This window comes from Desmodus rotundus, chromosome 1 (genome assembly GCF_022682495.2).
Source record: "Desmodus rotundus isolate HL8 chromosome 1, HLdesRot8A.1, whole genome shotgun sequence".
Taxonomy (NCBI): domain Eukaryota; kingdom Metazoa; phylum Chordata; class Mammalia; order Chiroptera; family Phyllostomidae; genus Desmodus; species Desmodus rotundus.
Window position 1 is genome coordinate 62,087,282 of NC_071387.1, and position 18,961 is coordinate 62,106,242.

General features: G+C 41.9%; 1 protein-coding gene across 8 annotated transcripts in view; it reads right to left on the minus strand.

The window, feature by feature from the left end:
• The window catches only part of FREM1 (FRAS1 related extracellular matrix 1), a 161,159-nt gene extending 142,453 nt beyond the window's left edge, over window positions 1-18,706 (minus strand). For 5 of the 8 annotated variants that reach the window (XM_053924550.2, XM_053924566.2, XM_053924573.2 and 2 more), the window contains exon 1: window positions 18,432-18,706. The gene's annotated coding sequence lies outside the window, so the exon portion shown is untranslated. The other 3 variants (XR_008426875.2, XM_053924556.2, XM_053924551.1) reach the window with 3 other exon arrangements.
• Window positions 18,707-18,961: the final 255 nt, after the last annotated feature.

Consider the following 18,961-nt stretch of genomic DNA (forward strand, 5'->3'; position numbering starts at 1 on the left):
CAAATATCTCTTGTGATCTTACTTTTCATTTATGTACGACACCCACTACATGGAAGTACTCTGACTTTATAGTCAATCTAGTACTACATTGAGGTAGTTATATCTGAATAGATTGTGATGAAAAAATCTTTAATTATAAATTAGTCTATTTTTCTAGTTCTTTCCTTTTGATAAAAGTGGGATGGTAAGAGCAAAGTATATAAACTTATTGTGAAGCTCTTTGACATGCATGCTTACTGGTGATACAAATTTACACCCTTGCAAGCCCTGCTCACTACTGACATTTAATCTTTAAGCTTTATTCACTTCCCCAGTAAAATGTATCCTTGTCACTATTTTAACCTGCATTTCTTTGCTTTCTTGAAATTTAGCTTCTTTTTAAAAAATTTCCATTAACCATTTGTATTTTCTCTTCTAGAAAACTCTTGCCTTTTACGGAAGAAAGGCAGTCCCATAGCAGATAAGTGACTTTACCAATGTTCAAATCGCTTTCTAGGCCCAAGATGGAGCCGCTCCTACCCGGGGTGGCACGTCAGCAAACTGAAACGTAGATAACCTTCTTGTCCCTTTAAATGCTCCTGTTGACCAGAAACCAAGTATATTTAGTTAGTCAACCCCCAAGTGCCATGCCAATTCTGGGCCTTCCCACCCCAAGGAAGGCTGACTGTGTGGCCCCAGTGAGAAACTTTTTATTTGTTTCTTCCTTGTTCTTTATTTGTTTATCCTATTAAGAAGTGTTCTTGCCTTCTACTCTTTTTTGCAGTTCTCCAAAAGGAGACTGTCCATTTCACAAAGTATTAAATAAAGTTTGTTTGTGCCACCTAAATTGTCTTCTTTAAACATTTTCAACACCAAGATTACATAACTGTCTGGGACCAAGCCTGGACTGGAAACTTAGTTCTTCTGACATCCTGACCAGCATAGCATCCACTATCCTGTGTGGCTTCCTTAAATCATAGATGCTCTGTCCAGAAAAATCCATCTCAGTACTTCCCTCCCAGATCTCAGGAAGAGCCGACAGATGAACAGAACTATGGAGAGAAAGCCTTCCTTTAGGTATGACATCAAAACCGAGGGTGCAAAGATGGACCTCTGATACTACACTAACTCACTAGGTTTCCTTTCTTAGGTTTTTCAACAGTTCAATGCCTAGCTTCCTGGTAAAGCCACATATTACAAATTGTGTTTCTTAAAATGCACATTTTATAGATGTTAAAAGATTTCCACAGGACAATCTTCTATATCCAAATATATCTGATGCACAGGATGCTAAAATATCCTTTTAAAGATTCACAAGGAATACGAGAATAGTAAAGGCTCTAAGAAAGAAATCCACCCTGGCTGGTGTGGCTCAGTGGACTGAGTGCCAGCCTGTGAACCAGAAGTTCACGGGTTTGATTGCCGGTCAGGGCACATGCCTGGGTTGCAGGCCAAGTCCCCGGCTGGGGGCATGTGAGAGGCAACTGATTCCTGTATCTCTCACACATTGCTGTTTCTCTCCCTCTCTTTTTCCTTTCCTTCCCCTCTCTCTAAAAATAAATAAATAAAAATTTAAAAGAAAAAAATTCCTTAAGCTCAAAGTTTGCAAACTTATAGAAAACCTTTCTTGTTTTCCATTAAAAAAACACAGGTTCTTTGAGAAATCACTCAAGAGACATAAGGTAGGAGAATTAAAATGATTAAAATATAGGATGGCCACGTGGTTTCTACAAAATTCCTGGTCATACCTGATAAATACATACTTATCAATCTACATCAGAAACCTAAATTCCAGACCATTCTTTGAAAACCAGACATCTGGCCTTTCTCTACAGAGACCTTCTATAAAATCACCTTCAAATGTAGAGAAAACTGATTGCAGAGGAAAAAGGTTTAGTGCCCCAACTTACAGTTCTGTTTTTAATGACTATTGAAGTTTCTTAAACCATCAAAGGCACTTCCTTGAAGATTAGGAAATGGCCATAATTTACATTCATTTTGCTTTTAGCCAAAGGGTTGAAACATACAAATTTTCAGAACATCTTGCTTTAATTGAATAACTTAAATGGAATGCAGAACACTCACTCACATTCGCTATGGCTGACTATACCTGTTCTTAACCTGGGACTAACCTGGTGTCTGAACCCAAACTCAAACTCAGGACCTTCCCAACCAGAGTCACCCTGATTAAAACTGCCTTTCCTCTTCTTGAATGAATTCTGCATCTTTTAATTCACAATGATATATCAAATTGTCCTGAAGTGAACTTCTGTTTAAATTCACATGAAATCATGTTAAGAAGTTCATCTCATGAGAACAAGTTCATTTTTAGAATATATCCTGGTTCTCTGCTTTTATATGACAAATTTGTTTATTCATTAACAGCACAAACAATTGTTGAGTACCCACTTTGTGACAAGGTCTATACTAAGTGCTGGAATTACAAAGACAATTTTAAAAAAAGAAAGAAAAACTCTTGCTCTTAGAGAGTCCATAGTATGATGAAGAAAGACAGACATACCATGTTTTGCCATGTATAATATGCACTTCTCTCCCTAATTTTTGAGGGAAAAATAAGGATGCACGTTATACATGGGTGTAACAATTACATACCATTGGTATAATAATGGGTATCATAATCCTGTGTATAATTCACACAAAACTGTTGCTGCGCATTATAAATGGCAAAATATGTTATAAACTAATAATTCAAAAAGGGGTGGTAAGTGTATAATGTGCACAAAACCGTGGAAGTGCATTATATGTGGGAAAATACTGTATGAACTAACAATTCTAAAAGGGTGGTAAGTGCTACAATGGTGGAATGCATTCCGTGCTATAAGAATGAATAGGAGGGCAGTATTTGACTCACGCAGGGCCTAAGGAAGGCCTCCTGAGGAGAGAAAGTTAATTTTAAAAGAATAAATAGGAACTAGGAAGGTAAAAAGGGGCATGTTTGAAGATGGGAAGAATGGAGCATAGTCAAAGAAACAACATGTAGATGTGACGTAGGAAGCAGAGTTGTGTGTGAAAGAGTAGAGGCACTGGTCGCATCAAAATTATCTAAGATATAATACCTATCTTTGCAATATTGAGGTCTTGTCAAATACTTTACAAAATGGTATTGCTGCAATAACATGAGCAAAATGCTTTAATGAGGTCATCAAACAGCAGTACACACTTAAAGAACTTATGCTCAGCATGAAATATTCATTGTGAAAAGGATTTCAGAATCCTTTTCTGAAATCTACACAGCGTTGCTCCTTGCGCTGCACTGTGATATCCTTCACTATCCTACTTTCGTGCCATAGTTAACAGTAAAATTCAATCTCGCAGATGTCTGGTGCAGAAAAGAGACCAACCATCACAACTAATTTTGCTAAAAGATATGATGTAATGAAAATGCTTTTGATGACTTGAAAAACATGGTGATAAATGACAAAAAGTATAATGTTGTTTGAGCCCAGCCCTGGCTGATGTGGCTCAGTGGGTTGGAGCATCATCCCATAAACCAAAAGATTACAGATTCAATTCCTGGTCAGGGCACATGTCTGGGTTGCAGGTTCGGTCCTGGGCCAGGGTACAGGCTAGAGGCAACTGATCGATGTTTCCCTCTCACATCAATGTGCTCTCTCTCCCTCTCTCCCTTTCTCTCTAAAAATCAATAAGCATGTCCTCAGGTGAGGATAAAATTTTTTAAAAAGAAAAAAAAAAAAAGAGCCTAAGTCACAGTATGTCAAAATCACAGAATTCTAGACTTAGAAGAAGCTTTTCATTCAAACTTTCTATGTCATCAGCATCATTGTCGTCATCACCACCACCATGTATTACGCATTTTCTTTTACATCTGGCACTGTCTTAACTCATTTAATCTTCACAACAGCCTGTCGAGTAGATGCTATTCTAAGGGTTCTGATTCTAATGAAACATAACTTAGTCAAAGAAAATGCTAATAAATCGTGGAGCTGAAATTCCAATCCCGGCAGACAGGCTCAAAAACCTAGGTTCCTGAAACCCCATGCTCACACTCCAGGTCAGGAGGATGAGGAAATAAGGGCCCTAAGAGGTTAAGTGACTTGCCAAAGGTGAAAGAACTGCTTGGGCCTGCCATTGAATTCATTAAGGCGAGCAGAGTGTGAAAAGTAAATCACAGTACATATACTGAGAGGCAGTAAAATTTAAAAATTCTTAAAAACAATAAAGAATTAAACCAGAAAGAACTCTAATGAGACCCTTGGCTCTCTTCCCCTTTGAAAACCTCAGCACAGTTTTGATGTTCAGCCATGATCTACGCCTCATTTTTTTCCTACAAATATTTGTTTTTTACACACAATTTTATAAATAATTTTCTGATACAACAGTAGCAAGAAAAAAAAAGGAGGAAAAGAGAGAGCGAAGGCTTCACGATCTGATGTAGGATTGGAGCTGACGTGGAAGGAAATGCAACAGCGATAAGCCAGGGCCAGACCCTGAATCAGATCCATGGGATGTGTGTGCCTCTCCGCCTTCCACTGTCTCCTTGGACAAGGTCCTTATTCTTTCCCGGGCTCTGTGCCCCCATCTATCCAATAATTGTTACCTGTCAGGGTTGCTCACATAGTTAAATGGGATAACATGTAAACGTATGACATGGCCCAACCCAAGGCCCCAGTTCGCAAACACACACAACGCTCAAACCAAGCCAGGCCCTTCCTCCCTGTTTCAACCACAGGCCAACCAAAGGAACTTTTCTCTATAACTCACAGAAAAGTTACCCCTGCAATGGTAGATACATGCCATTAAACATTTGTACAACACCAAGCGTGAACCCTAATGTAAACTGTAGTTTAGGTCATTACAATTGGCTCATCAATTGCAACAAATACACCACACTAATACAAGATGTTAGTAACCGGGGTAAGTGAAGGGAGGTGGGGCTGTAAGAACTCTGTACTCTCTGTTCAACTGTTCTATAAACCTAAATCTGCTCAAAAACTAACTTTCATTAATTGTTAAAATGTTCTTGATTGACCCTTCCTTTGACAATGATTCAGGTTGAACTGACCCTCCAGTAATCCTCAGATGGAGCTGGAAAATTTTCTACAGAGCAGTGCAGGGTCCAGCAGCAATAAAGAGAAACAAGGCAAAGCTCAGTGAGTGCTTGCTCATCACACTTCCTGGTGCTTGGGGACTGAGCAGGGTTCTAGCCAGGATCGTAGCTCTGTCCTTTCTGAGTGTCTGCATATCCCAAGCTACTCAAGTGCCATCACGCCTCGTGCCATCAAGTGCCCACAGGACACTCTCCCACGTGAGGCCCCACATATGAAAGTGTGCCCAGGCTCCCAGCACCAGTGTGAGTTCTGCACACACAGGGGGCCCTGGAGCCCTTGTGGCCCACTGAACTTAATTGCATTAAGAGTGAAACTTGATCTGCTTACTTTGGCAGAATTGGGGGAGGGCTGTGGAGAGTGGGAGGGTGGGAGGATTCTCCTGGCTCCAAAACAAAATCTCCATAAACATCACAGGCTGCAAATGACCTACTTGAATGTCTGGCTGGATGACTCACTGAGGAATAAATCTGCGTGGGAGAATGCAGCAATGCACAAGGATGACATCGTACAACAACTGCAAACACCAATAAGTCAGAGAAATGTTCTAAAATAGAGAGAAATATGTAGCACACAAGCAGTCTTGGTAAAAACTTTTTTTTAGAGTCTCCAAGACACAAATAAGCTATTTCTTAAAAGTTGGTTTGCAAATTGTTTGTCTAGCAGACCATATTTACCACAGGTACAGTGTCTGGACTAGCTGATAAAAGCAGTTCAAACTCCGATGTCCCGGGGCAGCGCATGAACTCCCCATGGTGGAGGACATTTCTGTGGGAAACCACACTAACACAGCTGTCCTTTAAAGCACTGGCCAAAAGTGCTGAAACTCCTTTCTTTGGTGTCACTGGGTTCAGCACATCAAATTCCAGGACACCATTGGTGTTATAACACGCTCCGGGGGTGGCAGGGCTGCTATTTTTACAGGCCACAAAGTGAACAGTGCCCCTTGCAGCAACGCCCTGTGGTGGTCGGCCCCAGTGTCTCCCACAGCCTGAGGAGTGCTGGCTGCAAGACACCTCACTCTCGTGGCTTCAGCCCTACTCCACTGGCCCAGAAAGAAGCAAACAGTCCTTGAGAGGGCTAGTGATGGTCCTTATTACTGATGACAAAGGAAAACCCATCGTGGTGAATGCACTGCCTCTATGTCACCCCTAACTAGCAGGTCCCATTTCTGACTTCACATCACCACCGCTCAACCACCACACCAGGGTTTTGTGGGGCTCAGGTATCTGAACTGACCCTAATAAGCAACCAGCATGGAATCACTGCTATAAACAACTGCACTTGACTTTCTTCTGTAAGCATAAGAAGAGGCAAAAGGGGCTTTAGTGACCAAAAACTAAAAGTAGGTTCTTTGGCATGTCTCAAAGCCATCAGGCCAGCACCAGGAAAAAGCTGAAAGATTCGATTTGAAGATGACTAGGGAAGGGATGGGGAAGAGGGGAGGGAGATAGTTTGGCCCCAGAGAGAAGAAAAGAAAGAAGCTTTCCCGACAGCCTAGTTGGGAGGGCCATTCCTAGGATGTCAGTCACACATGAGAGATGTAGATAAAAGGCAATGGCCACCTACTTAGGAAAATTGTGAGAAAGGAACAATGTCTAAAATAAAAGAAACTCCCATGAATTTATCTAGTAAAAATTTTACTAATAAAACTAATAAAGACCCTAGTTTCCAATGCATTCTAACTTTTCCTTTGCTGTGAGTCTTTTAAAATAATTTATTATAATACATATATTATAGCAATAAATTGTATTACTCACCAAGGTAATATTCTTCTATGCTTTTTTTCATACAATGATATTTCAATTGTGATAGAAAGAGTCATTTAGGTTTAGGCAGATGTAATAGGTTTCTTTAAAATCAGTACTTGCAAAACCATTATTGCTCAGATTGAAAGGATATTGTAGGCTACCTGATTAATCACCTGCTGTAAAGCGGAAATCTTCAAACCTTCTGGTCTGCAAATTAAAAATCTGTCACATTACACCAAAGTCTAATTCCCCTTTTTATTTTTAAGGTACCCAATCACAGTGGAACCTCAGTTCTCAAACTTAATTCGTTCTGGAAAACTATTAGGGGAGAGAATCGATACCTGAAGTTTTGTTGGGCAGCTGAGACACTTTATCCATACTTGATCAAGAACAGAATTGTTCAAGAACCAAGATATTTGAGAACCAAGGTTTGACTGTACTTCTTGTCAATTCTTCAGGGAAACAATGGCCATTATCTTATCCTTCTGACAACACTTCTTGACATGGTCATGAACTTCTATCTTTTCCATTGGAACCCATGTCACTATTACCAGCCTACTGCTTGGGATAAAAAAATTGGCTTTTTCTACTCCATAACAAAGAACAAAGATTAATCTTTGGAATGAAAAAGTAGTCAATTGCTTTTTGTAAAGAAAAAGAAAAAACCAGACTTCTGGTCAAGATGGAGGCATAGGTAAACACAGCTCACCTCCTTGTACAACCACATCAAAATTACAACTAAATTATAAAACAGCCATCACTCAGAACTATCAGAAATTGAGTTCAGTGGAAGTCTGACAATTATGGAATTAAATGAACCACATCCATCCAGACCAATAGGAAGAGTGGAGACATGAAACAGGCTGGTCCCACACCCACATATGGTGCATAAGAACTTGGGAGGGATATCTCGGGATCAAGGGATCCCAGCCCCATACCAAGCCCCCAGCCCAGGGTTCCAATGCCAGGAACGTAAGTCTTCATAACTTCTGGCTGCAAAAACCAGTGTGGATTGAGCTGGTAGAAAAAAAACTTCTGGAGTCCCAAGTAGTTCCCCTTAAAGAACCCACACACGTGCTTACTCAGACTCACTCTCTCTGAGCTCCAAAACTAGTGTAGCAGCCTGAAAGGCAACAGTGGCATACAAGGAAGAACTAAAGTGCCTGGTATCAAAGCAAAAGCTGGGACACAATTTTCTCCCAGACTGAAAGTTGGGCACAGGCCATTGCCCTTTTCTGAACTCTTCCCCCACAGAGCCAAGAGCTGGCAAACTGGTCCATATCTGAGACTCCATCAACCTGGATAACACTGTTTGCCCTGCCCTGGAGATCCCCTGAGGCTCCTTCCCACCCAATATATAGGTCCACACAAGTTGCTTTTCCATATGAATGGCTGGATTTGGCTCATGCTTCACAACTTCCTAAATCCTTTCAAACAAGCAACATCTAGTCTCACTGAGTCCCCAGCCCCCATACCTCTTGCTAAGTGGCCCCAGGCCCAGCACTAACAGCAGCCAGCCTAGATCCACAGCTGGGCTTGCCTGGGAATCTCCAAGCCCAGCACAACTAGTAGACATCTCAGGTTGCTTTATAGTTCAGGCAGGGTGGCCCTGGGCAAACACATGTAGGGGCTGACCTTGTCCTGCACCACCTGGGAAATCCCAGAGCACAGTACACAGCTGCACACCCAGTACACAGCTACAGACCATGTCGGAGCACCACCACCTTGTTCCAACACAGCTGATTCTCCATGGAGGGCAGAGATTGGTGGTCAGGGGTCACAGCCAGTCCTTGTGGTTGACTAGCCTGGGTAAATCCCTCCCATTAACCTGCCAACAGTAATCAAGGCTCAACTGTAAGAGGAGGGTGTACTCAGCCCACATGGAGGGTGCACCTTGAGTAGCCAGCTTGGGTGAGAGGGGAGGCTGTGCTTCTTGACCCTACAGGACACCTACTACATTAGGCCACACTACCAAGACAGGGAGTCATAGTAGTTTTACCTAATACACAGAAACAAACACAGGGAGGCTGCCAAAATGAGCAGACAAATAAGCATGGCACAAATGAAAGAACAGATCAAAACTCCAGAAAAAGAACTAAACAAAATGGAGGTAATCTATCAGATGCAGACTTCAAAACACTGGTTATAAGGATGCTCAAGGAACTCAGCATAAGATTTCAGCAGCATAAAAAAGATTCAGTCAGAAACGAAGGATACACTAATAAAAATAAAGAACAATTTACTGGGAAACAACAGTAGAGTGAATAAAGCCAAGAACCAAATCAGTGATTTGGAGCATAAGGAAGTGAAAAACAACCAATCAGAACAGCAAGAAGAAAAAAGAATTCAAAAAAGGATAGTATAAGCAGCCTGTGGGACAACTTCAAGCATTCCAACATTCACATCATAGGGGTGCCAGAAGGAGAAGAGAAAAAACAAGAAATTGAAAATTTATTTGAAAAAACAATGAAAGAAAACTTCCCTAATTTGGTGAAGGAAATAGACATGCAAGTCCAGGAAGCACTGAGAGTTCCAAAAAAGGTGGATGCAAAGAGGTCCACTCCAAGACAAATCATAATTAAAATGTTAAAGATTGAAGAAAAAGAGAGAATCTTAAAAGCAGAAAGAGAAAAGCAATTAGTTACCTACAAGGGAATTCCCATAGGACTGTCAGCTTATTTCCCAAAAGAAACTTTGCAGGCAAGAATGGATTGGCAAGAAATATTCAAAGTCATGAAAAGCAGGGACCTACAGCCAAGGTCCTTTTTGTTGCTTTACCCAACAAAACTATCATTTAGAATCTAAGGGCAGATAAAGACCTTCCCAGACAATAAAAAACTAAAGGAGTTCATCATCACCAAACCATTATTAGATAAAATGTTAAAGGGACTTATTTAAGAAAAAGGAAAAGATCAAAACCATGAACGATAAAATGACAATAAATATATCTCTAGCAACAACCAAATCCAAAAAACAAACTAAGCAAACAAGTACAGAGACAGAATCATGAACACAGAGAGCATTTTGAAGGTTGCCAGATGGGGTGGGGGTATGGGAGAATGAGTAAGAGGTGAGAAGATTAAAAAGTACAAATTGGTAGTTACACAACAGCCATGGGGATGTAAAGTGCAGTATACAGTGTAGGAAATGGAGTAGCCACAGAACCTCTACACATGACTCTTGGACATGAACAATGCTGGGGAAAGTGCCTGAGGGAGTGGAGGGTGGGGGGTGAGTGGAGGGGAGCAAACAGGAAAAAATTGGGACAACTCAATGGCATAATGAATAAAATATAATTCAGAAAAAGAAAAAGCCAGATAATAATGCACGACTTTTATGTCAGACTCTTAGCTCACATATCTCTTTGCAGGCAGACCCCAGCAAAGCCTTTGAACTAAGGATAGCAGTTTGACTAAACGGTTCACTTCTTGAACATTTTAGTGTTTAGAAAGAATCTTAACCTTCAATAGAAATGTGTCACTTGAACTTTTTCAGCCTTGCTTTCATCCTCTGTACAGTGGGGATTCATAATAATGATTTCATAAGGTTATTGTAAAAATAGCTTTTGTTGTTTTTAATTAACAGGAAAATTCAACTGCCCTCACGTCATGGGCATAATTGACCATTCTTAATTCAGGCAAACACAAGGTGGGGGAAGGGACATGGAAGGAGTCCTTCTACCAATGAATTCCATAGCCTGTGATTTCCGTGCACAAGGGACCTAGCGCCCAAGCAACTTACAAAGCCACAGACCGGGAACTGTCTTGTTATTGGGGAGTAAATAAAGGCCAACAGTTCCCAATAAAGCCATTCAGCAACAGTGAGTGAGGCTTCAGAGCATCTGTAATGCAACATGGTACACAGGACTCACAGCTCCCTCCTAACTGGAAAAGTCGAAGCAGCACCACACGGCTTTCTGGCCAGATGAGAAAGATAAAATGGGTTCCATCTGGGATTTTTGGAAAGTACAAAGCTACTCCTGTATGAGGAAGTTTCCCTGTCACCCTCTCCTGAAGCCAAATTCTAAATCCAAAGGGTATTATAAACTGATTTTTTAATGTGGGTTTATGTGGCTACAGGTTTTATTCTATTTCCTTTTGCTGTAGTACAGTAAGTGCTCACTTAATGTTGCCAATAGGTTCTGTGACTTTAAGTGAAATGAGGACAATAAAACCAGCTTTACCATAGGCTAACTGATATAAACAAGAGATAAGTTCATATAGCATCTCATCAACATTGAATAAAACAATATTATTTGAGAGCCTGCAGTAGTATCTTAAGAACATGGAAGATTAGCTAACTAACACCAGGTGGAGACCTTGGTATGGTGTCATGGGCTGAATTTTGTTTCCACAAAATTTATATGTTGCAGGCCTAACCCCCAGGATGACAGAATGTGACTGTGTTTAGAGATAGGATCTTTAAGGAGACAATTAAGTTAAAATCAGGTCATTAGGGTGGGCCTTAGTCCAGTATGACTGATGTCCACAAAAAAAACAGACATTAGGACACAGATGGATACAGAGAGACGACCAAGTGAAGACATAGGGAGAAGACAACCAACTACAAGTCAAGGAGAGAGGCCTCAGAAGCAATAAGCCCTATTTGTACCCTAATCTTGGGCTTCTAGTCTCTAGAATTGTCGTTCAAGCCACCCGGTCTATGGTACATTGTTATGGCAGCCCTACCAAATTAATATGCACAGGAAAGAAGATAACAAGAGGATATAAAACTCAATGTTAAATTCTTTGGGTAGCTATTTAAAATAGTCAAATGGCCATTCATTTAACCTCTACTCCTATCCTATTGATAAACCACACTGAAGTGACATTTTAATCATGAATGAGTGATTTAAAAATAGCAGCAAATATTTTTTATTGTTCTGAGAATTCTAAGAGCTTAAGATACCAAATTTTAGCATTTTATTCAGATCTGTTGTGAAAGTTAGTAGGTCTTAGTAGCGGAGGCCACAGTCAGTGAGGAAATCAAAGTTACTGAGCCTTGACATATGGTTAGCAGGAGTTTGACTTTCCTAAGACCAGGAAAGTATTAAAAGAGAAGGAGAGAGTATGGGGAATAAAAGGAGAGAAATGCAAGAGAAAAGACCCTTGTGTCCAACTTGAAATGAAGCGCTGATGCCCGGACTGCTGGGCAACAGTGGGTCATTCCATCACAACCACTTCCTCCATGTGCAGTGATGGTGGCTTCACGTTAAAAGGGATTGTTTTATATTTTAGTAACAAGCTTGAGATATTTATCCCATATTTGGTAGCAATCAGCCCTTCAGGTGCATTTGCCTTTTGATCCCCATCTTTTCTTTTTTATTATTATTTTCCTTTTGTATTATAATTGTTTTATATTATTATTTTGTATTATTATTGTCCTTTTGATAAACTGTCCTTTACTCAGCAGGCCAACCGCCCTCCCCAGGGAGAAGCCAGCACAGGCCCCAGCGAGGTAACAATAGTGGGGCTGGGGATACGCTAATGTACATCTCAGCGCTCCTTCTGCCACTTACTGGTGAGGTCACCTTGGCCAAATTAAATTCTTAGTCTCAGTTTCCTCACCTTCAAAAAGGGTTTAAACACCAACCCATGGTTCCGTTATGAGAATCAAATGAAAAATATTGGTGATCATCTAGCACATAGTGAGTATTCAATAAATATCAGTGTTCTTACTACTACTTTCATGACTATTACTGCTAATACTCATAAAATATTTTTCTCCTTTCCTATAATGTGCCTCCTCTTGACCAACTGTGCTATCTCCCTGAAAAGTTATCTCTCCCCCTTCCTTCACCACTCTTGTGTTCCCTAAAAGGACCACCTCATTCTGGTTGCCACCAGTCCATTGAAACAGCTGTCTCAAAGGCTGCCAGGGACCTACTAACTGATCATCCAATACAACTTTTCCCCCACAGTCCTCCCCGACCTCTGCAGCACCCAACAACAAGCCCTCCTCCACACTGTGCATAGTTGCTTCTCCCCTGGTTTCTGTGCCTCAGTACTCTCCTGGCTCCCCTTCTACCTCACCAATGCCTCTTTCTCTTTTATTTGTGCTTCCTTTTCTTTCCAACCTCTTTCTGCCCCTCTCTTGGTCACGGTGTGCCATTACAAATGTGACATTTCTTAAAAATTTGACCTTGACCTGCTTCTCACTACATATTTACTCCCAAGGCCTTTTGTGTCCCCAAACCAGAGCCCTACCCTTGGCCCCTGAACTCCAATTACACATTCACAATGACCTGCCTGACACTTCCCCCTTCCATGAGCCTGCTCATGTCTGCCCCCTACCTGGAATGTCTTTGCTTCCACCCTTATTAATTAAAATCCTTGCCACAGATTAACACCTCCCGAAATGCCTCCTCCAAGATACCCTGAGAGCTGATCAGTCCATTTGTAACAAACATTTCTTATAGGGTTGGACTCCTTGCTACAATGGAACAAAATGCTGACAAAAACAATAATTAATCTCTGTATATATTTTACTGAAATGGCTGTAAAAGTCCCCGGTTCTGGAGGATCAGGAAGAAATGACGACCGAATGACTTTCACATCACTCTTGCTCTCTCCACACCCATCACTGGGGTAGTCTGAGAGCCCAAGCGTCTGTTCCATGCCTCTACTCAATCTGTGAGAAAGAATCAAGTGAGAGCGAGGCTGCTAGTCAGAGTTAAAGGCTGGGGAGTAATGGGTTGAGATCTATCCTGCCCAGTCAACGAGGTCTGGAATAAAGATCTCATTTCCCATTCTCTTTTCTTTTTATTTATAAATTGAGTGGTTTGCCCCATGTTTACTTCTTTCCAGCCGTCTCAGCTGTGTTAGCCCTTTCCCAAGGAAGAAATGTTTATTGAGCACACTTATCGTTGTCATGCACCACACCAGGCACTTCGCAAATGCCTTTTAGTCCATACGGGTACCTGGTGAGTACCAATACCCTCATTTACTCCCCAGGTAACTGGCTAAACACTAGAGAACCAAAGAATATTGCAGCCCAGGATTGAAACTCAGTTGAAATTTATTCAAAGACCACTCTTCTTTTTCTACTACACTACTGTGATTTAATTTTTGTGATCTATTAATACTACCTTTTTGTTTTAAAGCAATCATTAGTGCTTATTGGATGAAACAGAATCATCCTACTCTGTTCTAATAAAGGAAAATATTTACATAAAACAGAATTAAAGTATTGCTGTTGTGTTAATGCTGTGTTATCTTTCAAAGGAGAAGAATCCCTTTTACAAGAAAAACACACCTGGGCCATGAAAGGGATGTGATAGGAAATAGGCAACAACTTTCAAGCATTTGGATGAGTTTTCAACTGGGAATTTCAATACTTTCTGAAATTCTCCTAATTTCACAATGGTCTTGGCTTATAATTTACAGAAGAAGGAATGTTTGTGCTAGCAAGAAATGTAGGCGTTGGAATGAAAATAGCAGGCACTGAGTGCGACCCCAGGAGACAAAGTCCCGGCCCCTGTGCTTTGGGAGAAGAATGCAGGGGGCATCTGCAAGCTCCGAGCAGCTGATAACACATGATAGAATGCAGAGATGGGATCCCGGGAGGTGCGGCACCCTATGGAAGAACTGGGCTGTTATCTGCCCCCGTTGCTAAGGAAGCCAGATAGGAATGTTTTAAGGACAAAGTTAAGAGTCAAGAGTAATACACAATCTTAGCAGCCTTTGCATGATACACAATAGGAGCATTCTGATATCATAGCAGCAATCCCATAAATGGGGAGGGCTAAGAGTAAAACCAAAGACTATTTTCCCAACTCCTTTAAACTTAGAGAGAGGTAGAGAACAATTTGTCAAATGTATCCTAACTTTGCAAGATCCCTGTACTCTCTCCTCCAGTGAGTAGTTTCCCACCTAAACACGTTTATCTTCAGAGATCTGGAGGCTACATCTGTCAGAAAAGTGCAGAGTCAGAGCCATAGTTTCTTATCTTGATGGCCAAGTTGTAGAACACTTCGAAATGTTGCCCCAGTCTCCACAGTGACAGAAACTACAGAACAGACAAAAATGTGAGATTTCATTAGGGGGTTGTTCCCTGCCCCCCCCCCCCCGCCCCCAGCCTTTCAAAGGTCTCTGTTTGAGCTCACCTGGGAGCACAAAAGCTATTAAATCACTCGCATGAAAGAGTCAGGTTGCAAGCTGTGCGAGCATGGAAGCAGGCAAGCCCTGTTCAGACCACCCAGCTCTCCAAAGGGTAGCAACACCAGATTCAGACAAGATAAGAGGCTGCTGTCCTATGTAACCTGGCCCAGAGAAACGGCCCTTCTGGAGAGTTACAGGATCCCATTGTGAGGAATGACAGTGGGCTCTGTCAAGGTGGCATTTGTCTAACTCACTATAGCAGTGGTCTTGGTTCTTTGTGAGAGGAAAAATAATTCAAAGGTATTTTGAAAAATTGTGAAGACAAGCAATAAACCTAAATCTTAGGGTCTGTTCTCAAAGCAAACACTCAAAAGTTTTCATTCTACTGTATGCTAATTATACTTTAATATAAAATTAAAAAGAAAAAAAAGTTCCCGTTCACCAATAACCAAGTTGGAAGACTGCGCTATGACGCTATGGGTCAGAGAGAAGTTGGAAGACTTCTCTCTGACCCATAGCGTCAGAATACCAGAGCTGGAAGGACACCAAAAGTCCTTTAATTCAATCCTTTTGTTTTATCAGTGGACGAAGTGACACTCAGAGAGATTAGGTGGCTCATCCAAGACTGGTTTGCGACAGCTAAGATTTGAAACATTATGAGCACAAAAGCACTGTCCACGCTATTCACATTGGTCATTCTGAAGTCCCTGGAAACTAGCACTGAGCCTGGCATACAGCAGGCACCACCACACAATGCCATAAATAAACAGTGCCATAAAATGTCATTGGGCATGAGGGTGGGGACCGAATTCCTACTTCCATATGTTGTCAAATGAGGTCTTCAGCAGGATGGAGGAATCACTTCCTATTTCTCCCAGTCCCTGTGGTCTGGTCCAACCTAAACTCAGTTTCTAAGAATCAGACTGCTCCTGAACAGTCCCAAGAAATCTTGCTCAGTTCAGCCTAACTTACCTACCCCATCCCAGGAGCAGAGCATCCCCGGAGGCTGATAAAGAATTAAAAACAGGCCCTGGCTGGTGTAGCTCAGTGGACTGAGCACTGGACTGCGAACCAAAGGGTAGCTGGTTTGATTCCCAGTCCGGGCACATGCCTGGGTTGCAGGCCAGGTCCACAGTAGGGGGTACATGAGAGGCAACCACACATTGATGTTTCTCCCTCTCTCTTTCTCCTTCCCTTCTCTCAAAAAAAAATAAATAAATAAAATCTTTTTTAAAAATTTTTTTAAAGAATTAAGTACAGCCCTGGCTTGTGTGGCTCCGTGGGCTGGATGTCATCCCACAAACCCAGAATCCCTGTTTCAATTCCCAGTTTTGGCATGTGCCTGGGTTGTGGGCCAGGTCCCCAGTTGGGGGCACGTGGGAGGCAACCAAATGGATGTTTCTCTTGCACATCAATGTTTCTCTCCCTCTCTTCCTCCCTTCCTCTCTCTCTAAAAATGAATGAAATCTTTTTATAAAAAAAGAATTAAGCTCTGGCTGGTGTGCCTCAGTGGATTGCATGGTGGTCTGCAAACCAAAAGGTCACCAATTCGATTTCCAGTCAGGGCACATGCCTGTGTTGCAGGCCAGGTCCCCAGTTGGGGGTGCGTGAGAGGCAACCACACATTGATGTTTTCCTCCCTCTCTTTCTCTGTCCCTTCCCCTCTCTCAATTAATTAATTAATTAATTAATTAATTTACGAACAGCCCTGGGCTTAAAATTTTTAAGACAAGCATGACTTGGCCATGTGGAGGAGGCCACACCATACAGCTCAATGCATGGAGGCAGGGGAATATGGTGTCCGGGTACCTTTGCCCAATGCCCTTTCTCACTCGTAGGAATGGAAAGGCAGAGATGGAAAGGGGAGCAAGGAAAAAAAGATGGGGGTTAGTGGGAAAGCTGGTTAAAAAGCCCTGGTTTGTCAGCCAAGCATGCAAAACCATGCTACACATTACTCATGTTCAACATCAGCTCAAACTCAAGTCTATTAATTGGACGTGAGGTTTAATATTAACCAAGTACACGACAAGAATTTAATTGCCAATAACAAGGTAGAGCAGTGCTCATCCAAGTGTGATCTCACCTGCATCAGAATCACCTGGGTAGATTCCATGCCCCAACCCAGGTCTCAAATTTTGGGGGGTGAGGGCCTAGGCATCTGCCTTTTCACCAAGCAAGCTGGTGGTTCGTTCTATGCACAATGAGGTTTAAGAGTCCCTGACTGGGTCAAAGAGCAAAGGTAGTTAACATTTTCCTAGAATTCTGTAACAACACTTTGATCATGTGTAGGCAAGGCACTTTGAAGCAACTCTTTGAGCTTTGCCTGGGAGTATCAGTTTTCCAGAGCAGAAACATGAAGAGCATTTGCACCACGGGGTCTGGTCTGTGGGGCAGCTCTGAAGAGGTTAATCTCTCCAGCAAGATTCCCACACCATAAACTCCAACTGGCCTCCGGAAATGCTCTTCTAAAGCTTTGTAACTCATGCCACGCAACAAGAGTGAGAGCAATAGTAAAAAGGAAGAAATAAAAATTAAATGCCTTAAAAACTATTCCTGCATCCAGATGAAAACTAAAAGAAACTATTTACTGCAACATCAAAATCTCTAGACTGTATAATTTTGTTAACCAGTGTCACCTGAAAAAATTCAGTAAAAAGACAAAATCTCTAGACAAAATCTCTAGACCAAATCTGGGTAATAAGCAGAAAAGGCTTAAAAATCAGTCCAAATTTCACAACAATATGATTTCTTTGCTTCTTCAATACTATTTCTCATCCCCATTAAAAAAGAAACCATGTTTTTAAAAATACATGACCAAACATAACTAAAGAAAAGTTATCCAAAAATCATCTCCAAATTTCTATGTCTTTATGCCATGATATATTATCTGTTTTGTTAATTTTTCCATCTTTTCCCTTTGCCATTTCGTTTAGCTGAGAAGAAACATTCTGATGGTGGGGGGGGGGGGTGCGGGGGATTGGTATCACGAAATTTAAAAATGGTTATTTCATTGGTCAGTGCCTTTGGAAATGGATTCAAAAGAGAGTTATAAATTTTTGTTACATGATAAAGAGAATCCCATTTTGGGTGTATGGTTAACACTGCAAGTTACCACCTTCTGAGTTTACATGAGAATTAAACTTTGGCGAATAGACTCTATATACTTCTTGCATCATTACTTGGAGTTCAGGCTACCACCCCACCCAGAAACTCTGGAGCATTCTGCTAACAGAACATTCACAGTTAAGATGAGAGGAAGTAATAAAGCAGCTACTTACAGGTAGTGGTTTTTCTTTCCAAGCCCCAAGAGTCAGAAACCCTTGGCGGGGATCAGAGTCACTGACTGGTTAATCTCTGGTTTAAAGAGCTTGGAGAGAAAGGGGGAGGAAAAACAACCCAGGGGAAAAAAGAGAGCTGAAATTCCAGTCTTTCAGGTCAGCTGAGTTTTCGCTTTCTTTGTACTAAAAATCCATTCACCCACCCAAAAAGAAAATAGAGAACTGAAGTTCACATACACACTTCACTGTCTTTGCTGGTCTCCTCCGAGGCTGCGGCGGAGGCTCTGAAAACTTCCCAGTTGCCACGCCTCAGGACTCCCTCTGAGCCGGTCGGGATGAGGATGCCTGCAACTGTTCGCAGGGAGCCCAGCCTCCCCGGCAGAGAGCCACAGCCAGGCAGCCCCTGCTGCCGATTGGGTCCGCAGGGACAAAACTGAGCTTTTGTTAATGAGGTCGGTTGCTTCTCTTCCTTGTCTCTCCCCAGCTTCCTTTCTCACTATTAGTTGTGTACTGACTGCTCTGCCACTGGCTGAGCCGAGGCTGCCACTCCCGCCCACAGCCCTCAGCACACAGATGCAGCCACACACACACACACACACAACATGGACATGGTCACTCAAACATAGCACACACAGGTGCACACATGCTAACACATAGGCACCCACACGCAGGGCACCCACATGAACACACTCGCAGGCATGCACATTCACACACCGTCACACCCCTGTGCATGCATGCTCACACTACAACACACTCATGGGTACACG